At 49.6% G+C, this 13,492-nt stretch overlaps 1 non-coding gene across 1 annotated transcript; it reads right to left on the reverse strand.

The window, feature by feature from the left end:
• TRNAT-CGU (transfer RNA threonine (anticodon CGU)) lies at positions 1 to 73 on the reverse strand. Its single transcript has one exon. It is a non-coding gene; the product is annotated as a tRNA-Thr (tRNA).
• Between the last annotated feature and the right edge of the window lie 13,419 nt (positions 74 to 13,492).

Here is a 13,492-nt window from a genome sequence, read left to right on the forward strand (position 1 = left end):
AACTGTAAGCAGGAATCGAACCTACGACCTTCGAATTACGCGTTCGATGCTCTAACCACTGAGCTATTACAGCGGCCCTCTCTCCATCCACTTTTTTGGGTTTATCTGTGAATTTAGAAGTAGGAGCGACAGTCAGGGGTTTCCTAATTCGAAGGTCGTAGGTTCGATTCCTGCTTACAGTTGGTAATTTTTTCATCCACTTTTCTTTCTTCTTATTTACATTCCATTAATGTTAATAACTTCCCCTGTACATTCCTTGGCATTACTGTCTGTTATATCTCATATATATATATATATATATATATATATATATAAGGGAAACAAGTGTATACTTAAGGGCTCGTTTCTCGTGTTTTACACAATATTAATGAGATCTAACTGACAATAATGCCAAGGAAGGTATAGGGGAAGTTATTAGGCCAATTGTAATGTAAATGAGAAGAAAGAAAAGTGGGTGAAAAGATAACTTGCCGTGAGCAGGAACCGAACCTGCGGCCTTCGAATAACGCGTTCGATGCTCTACCACTAAGCTACCACGGCGGCTATCCCCCCAGCCACTTTCCTGGGTTTATGTCAAAACACCCAAAAAAACAAACAATAGTTGTAGCGCGAGAACAAAACGACGACACAGAGAAAGGACATGAGTGCTAGTGTCCTTCGTGCCTCGGTGTCGTAGCTTTGTTCTCGCGCTATAACTATCGTTATGCCATACCAACTAGCCCAAGCTGCCGTACTAAAAAACAAGCCCTTGACCTGCCACGGTGGTCTAGTGGCTAAGGTACTCGGCTGCTGACCCGCAGGTCGCGAGATCAAATCCCGGCTTTGGCAGCTGCATTTCCTATAGAGGCGGAATTGTTGAAGGCCCGTGTACTCAGATTTGGGTGCACGTTAAAGCACCCCAGGTGGTCGACATTTCCGGAGCTCTCCACTACGGCGTCTCTCATAATAATATGGTGGTTTTGGGACGTTAAAAATCCCACAAATCAATCGATCAAAAAACAAGCCCTTAAGTACACATTCTTTCCCTTACACACACACACACACACACACACACACACACACACACACACAAATATATATATATATATATATATATATATATATATATATATATATATATATATATATATATATATATATATAGATGAAATAGATGATCAGAGTTTCTTCCGGCTACCGTAATAAAAGTTATAAACTTCAAGAATAGTGCAGTATAGGAAACAAAACAATAAAATATTTGTTTAATCCTAACAGTTTCGGCTGGTGGACCAGCCTTCTTCGGAGGATGTAAGTGAAATGATACAAGTTCCCGTAGCAGAGGGTCACCCTCACAGTTTAAAGACCCTCCAAAAAAAAAAAAAAAAAACGAGACAAACGGGCGAACGAGGTAGCAACAGACAACAAGAAGCAGAAGAAGGAGAGGAACTAGAAAGGAGCGACGGAGAGCCGCCGGAAACGAGCAGGTAATTCTGGCATTGTTACTGGGTATAGGTAAGACGCGCCGCCAGCGGAGGCGACCAAGAAAAACGGAAAAATGTGGAACATGTTACTCGCACCCCACACATGGATCGACTTTAAGTTCACGTGGCTCGGCGGCTGGCCCGCGGCATCGGGCCACACACACACACACACAAGAAGCATACGACCCGCTCCAGCTTTCGGAAAATAATGGCCACGTTGGAAAGCTAATGTGCCCTCTCCCCCTCCCTCCGCCTGCCTTCTCTTGCAGAAAACTGTACAACCAGTCATACTGAAAATAAATGAATGGGTATTCTTGTAAAGGATGAACAAAAACGTAAACAAAAAATATAAAAATTAAATAATACTAAAAAAGTACTCAGAGATGAAAATAAAGCCTAATAATACTAACACACGCCGTTTGGTTCACGTAGCATCGCATTCGTTCAGTTTCACGCGCTATATTGACCAACTTACGTGTGCGACTTCACGTATGTATAAATAAATTAATTGAGTAATTCAATTTCTGTGTTTCACGAAACGTCGCGAAGGCACGTCAGTCGCCCAGGGCTCTCGTTGATTCCGTGGGTAAGTGATCTGAATTTCTTTATGAAGTATGACTCCCGCTGTTCGCGCTCCCGTGTGTTCTGGAAGCCGGATATATATATATATATATATATATATATATATATATATATATATATATATATATATATATATATATATATATATATATATATATAGTTACGAGTGACTGTGTTTATTTAAAGATGAGGTGAAATGGCGTTGTGAAAGAGCGGCGTACTTCTGAGACAGGCCTAGAACGCTTCACCCAACCACACAGTCCAAGCGCTGAGACGAGTGACTACCACGAATGGGCCAGAATAGTTTGCTAGAAACTTCCGGTACAATCCTTTTCTACGAACAGGAGTCCACAGCCACACGTAGTCACCAGGAGAAAACTCTACGGGGATATGCTTGGCATCGTAGCGACTCTTGCTGTGTTCTTGCGAAGACAATGTTCGAAGGCGCGCTAGTTGACGTGCTTCTTCAGCGCGACACAACGTCTGAGCGATGGACAGATCTTCCTGATGCGAGAAAGGTAATAGAGTGTCCAGAAAACTCTGTAAATTTCGTGTGTAAGGCAGAAAGAAGGGCGAATGTCCAGTAACTTCATGCTTGGCGGTGTTATACGCGTAAGTAACAAACGGTAAGACGGCGTCCCAGTTCCTGTAGTCAGCATCAACGTACATCGATAGCATATTCGTGAGATTTCGATTTGTTCTCTCAGTGAGACCGTTAGGTTTGCGGATGGTAAGGGGTGGAGTGGTGATACGAGGAGCCACAGAGGCGCAAAATTTCTTCAACCACATTGGCGATAAATTGTCGTCCACGGTCACTGATGACAACCCGTGGAGCACCGTGACGCAGTATGACCCGACGTTGTAACAGAAAAGAAGAAACAGCGGCTGCTGTGGCCGATGTCAGTGCGTCCGTTTCCGTATAACGCGTTAAATAATCCACGCACACTATAACATATCGGTGGCCCGATGGGGTCTTAGGAAGGGGTCCAAGCAAGTCGATGCCGACTTTTTCAAAAGGGGATGTCGGTGGAGGGATGGGCTGCAAATAACCTGCCGGGTGGATCGCTTGTGGCGCTGACATATAGCGCAGCTGGCGACGTACTGTTTTGTGGTCTTCCACATTTTCGGCCAGTAGAACCTCTCACGTAGTCGATGTAGCGTACGTGTGAAACCGAGATGACCGGATGTTATGTCATCGTGCACAGAACGAAGGACGACCTGGCGCAGGCTTTCCGGCACCACTACAAGCAACGGGAGGCCATCGGCTGAATAGTTTCTTTTAGACAGCAAGCCATTTGAAATTTTAAAGTGCTTGTCGACGGAGTTATGTGCAGCTTCGAGCAAGGGTTTCAGAGTAGGATCGCACTGCTGCTCACGTTTGAAGCTGCTGGTATCTGGGAAGTCGGACGAGACAGAAACTAAATAGCCATCAATGTCATCGTCGTCAGCGTTAGTGAGTACTGAAGGAAGGCGGGATAAACAGTCGACATCTGTGTGACATCGTCCGCTCTTATAGGTAACAGAAAAGCTGTGCTCTTGGAGGCGCAACGCCCAACGAGCCAGCCGGCCAGACGGGTCACGAAGTCCCACAAGCCAGCATAGTGAGTAGTGATCGGTCACTATTGTGCACTCGTGGCCATGTAGATACGGTCGGAACTTCTAAATGGCGAAGACGACTGCTAAGCACTCGAGCTCGGTGACGGTGTAGTTCTTCTCTGCTCGGGTCAGTGTCCGACTGGCATATGCTACGACGTGCTGACGGCTGTTGCAGAGTTGGACCAGCACAGCACCAACACCTAGCCCACTAGCATCAGTATGAAGTTCAGTCAAAGCATCTGGATCAAAATGCTTTAGGATGGGTCCTGAAGTCAATAAAAACTTCAGCTGTTGAAATGCAGCCTCACATTTATCATCCCACAAGTACGGTGTGTCTTTATGAAGAAGGGACGTCAGTGGGGAGGCAAGCTGTGCGAAGTTCTCAATAAATCGGCGGAAATATGAGCACAGACCCAGAAAACTTCGCAGGCCTTTCACTGTTCGTGGTGGTTCAAAGTTGCGAACCACAGCGGTCTTCTGTGGGTCTGGTCGCACGCCTTCTTTATCCACGAGAGAGCCTAATACGAGGGCTTGACGTTCTCCAAAATGACACTTCTTTGAGTTTAAAAGAAGGCCAGCTTCGCGTAAGCATTCAAACACAAGCGACAACGCGGTGGTTATGCTCTTGAAAAGTCTTGCCGTAGATAATCACGTCATCTAAATAGCACATGCAAATTTCCCATTTTAGTCCACGGAGTACTGTATCCATAAATCTCTCGAATGTCGCTGGAGCATTGCAGAAACCAAAGGGCATAACGTTAAACACAAAGAGACCATCTGGTGTTACAAAGGCCGTCTTCTCTTTATCTGAGGGATGCATAGGAATTCGCCAATACCCAGAACGCAAGTCAACAGAAGAAAAATAGGAGGCAGAATGCGGGCAGTCCACGACGTCATCTATACGTGGCAAAGGGTAGACGTCTTTTTTTGTGATGGCATTTAGGCGACGATAGTCTACGCAGAATCTCCATGAATTATCCTTTTTCCTGACTAGAATGACAAGAGCTGCTCATGGACTACACGATTCCTGTATGACGCCCTTCTTTAGCATGTCTTCAACTTGCTCAGCGATGGCTTTCCTTTCAGAAGGCGATACACGATAGGGCTTCTGGCGTATTGGTGGTGCTTGGCCTGTATAGATGCGGTGTTGCGTACGTGAAGACGGTGGCGTAACGGTAGACGTCTCGTCTTGGGCAAAGTCAAAGACTGAGGCGTAGTGTGCAATCACCTCCTGCAGCAGCGACTGTTCAGTTGATGGAAGTGACTTGTTAATCATACGGTCAATGCTGGCAGAATAGTCGGGGTACGAGTTGGCGTGGGGTTTCTTTACATCCACCGACAGTTGGAGTGACCGTATGGTAAGAGTACTTTGTTCTTGAAAGCTTGCCAATTTAAGTCCTGCAGGTAGATATATGGGCTGCGCGGAAACGTTCACAGTCCACAAATCGGCACAACCATCGACGGTGAGCACGAGGCAACGAGGCACAATAACGTTTTTTTTTAAGTGCGTTACTGAAGTTCGGCTCGGCTAAACTGTAGTAAGAACCCGCACAAGAACGCGAAGAGTTTACGCGCATAAACATTGCGGTATGCGGGGCCAAGCAGACGTCCTCAGACACGGAAAACACTTCCAAGCAGTCATCAACGGTATCTTTCGTCAATAGAGACGGCAACACGGGACGGAAAATAATCCCACCACTACCACAATCTAGAGTTGCACCACATTCCCGCAAAAAATCTATACCTATAGAATGACGTCATGGGTCACTCATGCAAGCACCGTTAGTTCAGCTCGAAACGTTTGATTTCCTGCAGAAAGTAAAACAGAACAAACTCCAACCGGGCTCAACGTTTCTCCCCTTACGCCGCGGAACGTAGCACTCCGATTCCAAGCAAACATTACTTTCGTCCCAAGCCGATTTTTAAAAGACATGCTCATTATGGAAACGGCAGCACCGGTATCAACTAGTGCAACAGTACTCACATTGTCTACAAAAACACTCACTTTGTTCTCAACCATTACAACACAAGGGGGTCTTGCGGAAGATGATTTTGCGGCCTCGCCCCCATTGGTCGCACCAGTTAGTTTCCCAGTGGTGGTGGCGTCCCTGAGCGGCGACGCGGAGACGGGGATCACTGTTGGCGTGCGGGTGGTGGGATAACGCTGCGGTCGGAGCAAGGCGAGTCAGCACGTGCTGCGTGTTGCCGTTGGAAAGAGCCCTGAAATGGTCGAGACTCGCCAGCAGGTACATAGGACGTGTACACGTTTAATCGTGGAGCTCGCTGCTGGCGACGGTAGCAGTACCTAGCGATATGTCCAGGTAGCCCGCAGTTGTAGCAAGTACGGGTGTCGCGTCTAGTCGTCCCCGGCGAAGTAGACCTCGTCGGTTGATAAAAGCCGGGCGATGGTGGCCGAGGAGTAAATTGCTGTGATGCAGCTTGCCTGCGTTCCTGGTTTTCGAGTGGTCGTTCACTCCTTCGTTCGAACCGATCGGGGTAATTCGGGCGAGGCTCAAAGTAGCTCTGTCGCATCCGAGGTACCAGTGGTTCACGGGGCCGTTGGTCGAATGCACACTGATGGTAGACACCAGCGGTGTCCACAGCTTGCAGTTGAGCAAGTTATTCCTTAACCACTTGTATCATAAGAGAAGAGATGTCGTCCTGCGATGTAAGGTTGACCCTTAAGCAATCGTGGGCACATTCTCAAGACGTCCAAATTTCGGTAGGACTCTCCTCCTCCTTAGCGCTTCAAACGCTCGGCAGTGTCTCCTTAGGTCGGAAGGTGTGTGTAAGTCTTCCTTAGTGATAAGAAAATTGTACACGTCTTGCCGACGCGGTGCCGACGCGGTGCCGACGAGAAAAAACACCACGTTCTCGAGCTGCTTAGCAGTGCTCAAGCGGTTGCTGCGACTCGCTCTTTGGTAGTGCTTGAGCCAGTCGTCAACATCGTCATCCGGCTGCCCCGAAAAGGTCCTCGGCTGACGTTCCGGCATGCCGCAGCGAGCTTGTCCTGGCGGGTGAGAGTGTAGCTCATCAGCAACGAGGTTGTTATGGCCTGCTCCCGCGTCCTCCATGTCTGGTAGCTGCGGTGGCAAGCCTGCCAAGCGTCTGCTCCGTCGCAAAATCGGTAGAGCTGGGTCGTCCAGATCGATGTACCCGGCACCTTCCACCAAACTGTTACGAGTGGCTGTGTTTATTTAAAGATGAGGTGAAATGGCGTTGTGAAAGAGCGGCGTACTTTCTGAGACAGGCCTAGAACGCTTCACCCAACCACACAGTCCAAGCGCCGCTCCACTACTCTTCTTCTTCCGCGCCCCGTAGGCTCGCGCATCTTCGTTTCAATATATATATATATATATATATATATATATATATATATATATATATATATATATATATATATATATATATATATATATATATATATATATATCGTCGAAAAAGGTAAAAAAAGTTCAGACGCAGCTTGGCAAAATATGCTTTATCAGGCAGGTCTAGCTAATGGCGAGCGGCGTGCGCGAGCTACTACTGCAGCCACCGATCATCGTCGTCTTCTTCATTGCCAGCAGAGCGTCCGTTATTCAGATTCATTAATTCATTACAATTACTCCCCGCGAAATAAGGAGCCATCCTGACGACCTATGGACAAGTAAACACGGGAGGGTCGTAGCAGGGCTACGAGACGTGTACAATTTCCTGGCCACGACGACGTTGGTCAGAAGATGGTTCCAGTGGCTCAATGAGGTAATTCACTGGTGACGTTTTTTGTAGCACACGATATGGGCCGTGATACTTGGGGACCAACTTGGTAGAAAGGCCAGGTGTAGCAGAAGGGACATGCAGCCAGACGAGTGAACCTGGATCGTAGGAAGTAGTGTTACTTGATGCGTCATGGTGGTGCTTTTGGCGTCCTTGGTCTTGGGTTGTGAATGATCTTGCCAGTTGGCGGCATTCTTCAGCGTATGTAGCGGCTTGAGACAAAGTCGTGGACTCTGAGGAGTCAGGTTTGTACGAAAGAATGGTGTCCATAGTGCAAGAAGGTTCACGTCCGTAAAGGAAGAAAAAAGGAGAGAACCCAGTAGTGCTTTGAATGGCGGTATTATAGGCGAACGTGATAAACGGGAGCACTCGGTCCCAATTGGAGTGGTCTGATGAGATATACATAGACAGCATGTCACCAAGGGTGCGGTTGAAGCGCTCTGTCATTCCATTGGTCTGGGGATGATAGGCGCTTGTAGTGCGGTGAACGACGTGGCACTCACGCAGCAATGCTGTGATGACGTCTGACAAGAATACGCGACCACGATCGCTCAGTAACTCCCGAGGTGCTTCATGACGTAATACGATGTTGTGAAGTACGAAAGTCGCAACATCTTTTGCTGTAGACGAGGGAAGGGATGAAGTTTCGGCATACCGCGTGAGATGGTCGACGGCAACTATGATCCAGCGGTTACCGTCAGCAGTGTTGGGAAGGGGACCATAGATATCGATGCCGACGCGGTCGAATGGTCGGGATGGGCATGGTAAGGGTAACAAGGTACCGCTGGCGTGATAAGGGGGAGTTTTTCGTCTCTGGCATGTCGAGCTGGCCCGAACGTATTGTCGTATAAAACGGTACATGCCACGCCAGTAATATCGGAGACGTATTCGAGAATAAGTCTTCAGGAAACCTGCGTGTCCACATTGGGGGTCGTCATGAAACGTGGAACAAATTTCGGATCGCAGATGACGTGGAATCACGAGTAGCCACTGACGTCCACCGGGTGCGTAGTTGCGTCGGTACAGCACGTCGTCGCGAGTGGCGAAGTGCTAGACTTGCCGACGCAATGAGTGAGAAGGGGGGGAAGCCGTCCGCCCAGCCAGGATGTCTAGAATCGAAGCAACCCATGGGTCCTTGCGTTGCTCAGATGGCATGTCGGCGATGGTGACGGCAGTGGCATCACAGGTTAGCCTTTCGCAGCAGTCCGGGTCAGGGGGTAGGGGCGAACGGGATAGGGCGTCTGCGTCCGAATGTTTCCGGCCGGAGCGATAGACCACGCGAATATTATATTCTTGGAGGCGTAATGCCCATCGGGCGAGGCGACCGCTTGGATCCTTCAGTGACGACAACCAGCAGAGGGCGTGGTGGTCAGTCACGACGTCAAAAGGGCGTCCGTACAAGTAAGGTCTAAATTTCTCTATCGCCCAAATAATGGCCAGGCATTCCTTTTCAGTGACGGAATAGTTGATTTCGGCTTTGCTAAGAGTTCGGCTTGCGTAGGCAACGACGTACTCTTGGAAGCCGTCTTTCTTCTGTGCAAGAATAGCGCCTAGCCCGACACCACTAGCGTCGGTGTGGATCTCTGTGGGTGCCGATGGGTCGTAGTGTCGCAGAATAGGCGGCGACGTGAAGAGGCGGCACAGTTCATTGAAAAAATCGTCACAGGTAGCAGACCAGACTGAAAGGTCTCTAGAGCCGGCGAGGAGCTTGGTCAAAGGAGCGATGATCGTCGCGAAATTGCGAACGAAGCGCCGGAAGTAAGAGCACAGGCCTATGAAGCTTCGGAGCTCTTTCATGGTGGTCGGTTTGGGAAACGCTGAAACGGCTGTAAGTTTGGCAGGGTCAGGATGAATGCCGTCTTTTGAAACCACGTGGCCAAGGATCGTAAGCTTTCGAGCGGCGAAATGGCACTTCTTCAGATTCAGTTGCAGCCCCGCGGCAGAAATACACGCGAGGACTTTCTCGAGGCGGGTCAAATGGGTTGCGAAATCAGTTGAAAAGACGACAATGTCATCTAAATAACAAAGGCAAACGTTCCATTTGAGGCCTCGAAGGATAGAGCCCATCATTCGCTCGAAAGTAGCCGGCGCGTTGCAGAGGCCGAAGGGCATGACCGTGAATTCGTAAAGCCCGTCGGGCGTGATGAAAGCTGTTTTCTCGCGATCGGCCTCTGCCATGGGTACCTGCCAGTATCCAGAGCGCAGATCTAAAGAAGAGAAAAATTCGGCTCCCTGTAGGCAGTCCAAGGCATCGTCAATGCGTGGCAGCGGATAGACATCCTTGCGCGTGATTCGGTTGAGACGTCGGTAGTCCACGCAAAACCTGATGGATCCGTCTTTCTTCTTCACCAACACAACTGGAGAGGCCCAGGGACTGCTTGACGGTTCGATTATGCCACGTGTCAGCATGTCGTCAACCTGCTCATTAATGGCACAGCGTTCGGTAGTTGACACACGATATGGACGCTGCCGTAATGGCGTCTCTTGACCGGTATCTATACGATGAACAACAGATGACGCTCGACCTAAGGAAGGCTGATTGTGGTCAAACGAGGCCCGAAAACGCTGTAGGAGCTTGATCAGCTGTTCCTGCTGCCCAGGCGTGAGGTTGCAATCAATGGACTTGCGGAATACATCCATAGGCTCATTAGCGTCAGCTGCGCGTGTAATGGCACAAGTCGGTAAAAATGGCTTGTCTGGATAGATCGGGTCTTCGAAAATACAATTTAAGGTCTCGAGGCTCCCCAGACACTCGCCGCGTAGCAGGATGTATGGGCAAGCAGAAACGTTGCACGCATAAAGTACCGCCGAACCATTGGAAAAGTTGATGACGGCAAACGGGAGGATGATGGTTCGGTGTTGCACACTAGCTATAGTTGGTTGGAATAGGAGCGTCGAGTTAGTGGCAGCAGGGGAAAACACAGGCACTAGGACGGCGGACAACGGCGCGATGCGGACGTCAGCTGCGGCAAACACTTTCGAGGGACTTTGGTGGTCGATATCAAGCCACGGATTCGTCAACGTGAGTTCAGCACGAGCGCAATCGACGAGGGCCTGATGGATAGAAAGGAAATCCCATCCTAGTATGACGTCGTAAGATGAACGTGGGAGAACAACAAAGTTGACGGCGTACCAAACATCTTGAATAAGAACGCGTGCTGTGCACTGAGCTGTCGGCGCGATGAAATGGGAGGTGGCTGTACGCAGAGCAAGATTCGTAAGCGGCGCTGTAACTTTCCTCAAATCGCGACACAGTTTTTCACTAATTACAGAAACGACGGCGCCTGTGTCGACAAGTGCACGTACAGCAACACCTTCTACTAGCACATCAATTTCGTTGGTCGGACAAAGAGGAGGTCTTAGAAAGTTCGATGACGACGCAGTTCTTGCCTCCGGAACTGCGGCTGTCAGTTTTCCTCTCGAGCGGGGCTCGTGCGCCGAAGCATCGGGGAGACAGATCGGCGACGGGGTGGTAATGACCGGCGAGAATCGACAGGGCGTCGTGGGGACAATGAGTCGGTGATAGGAGAAGATGGTCGCTGGGGATTCTGGGCAGCTTGGTAATTTGCAGAATTCCCATGGTCTGGAGGCTGGAAGTTGCGACGGCGACAGTAGCGTGCTATATGTCCCACGAAACCGCATGCGAAACAGATGGGTCGATTATCCAAGGTGCGCCATGGGTTAACGACAGAAGGTGCAGGTGGCGAAACGGGATGGGGTGCCGTGTATGTAGGCAGCGTCGTAGGGTTGGAGGACCTGGTGCCCCGGTATGCGCCAGAGACAGGTGGGACTGGGGGTCTAGCAGCGACGGCAGCGTAGGTCAACGGCGTAGGGACGGGTGGCGATGGAGGCAGTGCCTGCGTGACCTGTGTCTCAATGACCTGGCGTAAACGTGGGTCTAACGAGGTCACTGGCGCGGATGCTTCGGCCACAAGAGAAAGCTGACGCGCAACTTCTTCACGAATGAATTGTTTTATGTGGGGCAGTAAGACGGTGTGATCAGCAGCGACGTCGTGCACGAGGGCGGAAACTTCGGCCGTATCTTCAGCGGCCCTGCGCGTCGAGACACGCTGCTTACGCAACTCGTCGTACTCCTGACAGAGCTGGACAACATCGGTGACGGTCTGCGGATTCCTAGCGACGAGCATCTGGAAGGTATCGTCGTCAACTCCTTTCATGATGTGCTTGATTTTGTCGCGTTCGGTTAGAGATTCATCAACGCGCTTGCAAAGAGACAAGACATCTTCAATGTAACTTGTAAACGTCTCATCTCTGCGCTGAACTCGACTACGGAGACGCTGTTCCGCGCGAAGCCGGCGCACTGCGGGACGACCGAAGACCGCGGCGATGGTGGTCTTGAAGGCGGACCAGTTGGTGATTTCGCCTTCGTGGTTCTTGAACCAGAGGCTGGCCACATCAGCGAGGTAAAAGCGCACGTTTGTGAGCTGGTCGCAGGCGTTCCACTTGTTGGAAGCACTTACGATTTCATACTCGACGAGCCAGTCCTCGACGTCTTGTTCGTTGTTGCCGCGAAAAATTGGTGGGTCGCGTTGCCGAGGTACGCCAGTACAGTAGACTGTCGTTGGTAAGGCAGCTTGAGAAGGGCCAGGAGCAGTCATGGTGAACGGTGAGGGTAGCGTCCGATTGCGAAGTTCCAGGTTGATGGGAACCCCGGCACCTCCACCACTTAAAATAGAGATGTTGTACGTCGAAAAAGGTTCAGACGCAGCTTGGCAAAATATGCTTTATCAGGCAGGTCTAGCTAATGGCGAGCGGCGTGCGCGAGCTACTACTGCAGCCACCGATCATCGTCGTCTTCTTCATTGCCAGCAGAGCGTCCGTTATTCAGATTCATTAATTCATTACAATATATATATATATATATATATATATATATATATATATATATATATATATTCAGGTGCAAAGTGTTTTGAACCTGCACTCTTCCCAGAGGACAAGACTTTAGCCAGGCTGATAAAAGGATGGATACCCGCGACTTAACGACGTTCTCGCATATATGAAAAACGTTGGAGCAACTTCGTTCGATGGGAAGCGAAAAAGAAAACGAAAAACGCGTGTTTGTATGTTTGTATCATACTGTGCAGCCCACATAGGGCTACGTATTTGCAACCCTCGGGGGTACCATGTCGATAACAACGCTGAACTTATCGAGCTGAGGCGTTGTGAAAATTGCTTCATTCGCATGCACGGCGTTAATGCGCCGCGCATTTCAGTAGTCAAAACGTGCAAGCCCCGCGCGAGAAATAAAAAAAAAAATAGAAAGGGACACGTTTCCTGGCGTCGGGAATAACGGGAGTGCCGCTGAAAAACCAATTCGAAGAAGCACGGAATAAGCGCGCTAGCTACCGATCGACCCTTCCGAGGGAAGCGTTGCCTTTGGCCAACGCCGGCCGGCCAGCGCTAGGAAGGAGAGAAGGAACGTTAAAGGATAAAAAATAAAATAGGGACGAAGAGACGGCTTCGGTGAGAAATTCCTCGCGTCCCTGAACTTGGTGATCCCGTATTGACGGTCCTTTTTCGAATCTCCGGGCTCACATATGTCTTGATTTGGTTCCTGACAAGCCGCGCGAAAAGGGGGGTTGGGTCGGGAACTATTTTCACGGCGCGCGCGCAGATGCATTGCCGCTGCCGGAGACAAGCAGCGGCGGACCGGCTTGCTTTGCGGCGCAGTGCGTGCGCAGAGTTCTTCAAGTTTACTAGATGCGACACTACGTTCCAATACACAATCACGCTCATGATCACCTCAGGATAAAACTTGCAGATTGTAGCGCTCTCTAGGAGCAGCAATACAAAACACACTCACGCCTTTGTTTTAAGCAATGTTTTGTTGTTTCGCCATTTCTGACAATTTTTACATTCACCCAACGTAAAAAAAACAGAATATAACGTTTGTTAGTTTATTTTTTGACTAACAGATGGCGCGGCAATCAGTAAGTTCTAAATTTTTGAGCAATAGCGAGTGTGAATGTTGATGCATGAAATCCGTGGGGAGTTTCGCAGCTCACACGATTGAAGAACTGTGGTGCGTGCGTGCGTGCAGCGGCGGCGCGGAGTAACTTGTCGTTCGTGGC

Source organism: Rhipicephalus microplus, chromosome 3 (assembly GCF_043290135.1).
Source record: "Rhipicephalus microplus isolate Deutch F79 chromosome 3, USDA_Rmic, whole genome shotgun sequence".
Lineage (NCBI taxonomy): Eukaryota > Metazoa > Arthropoda > Arachnida > Ixodida > Ixodidae > Rhipicephalus > Rhipicephalus microplus.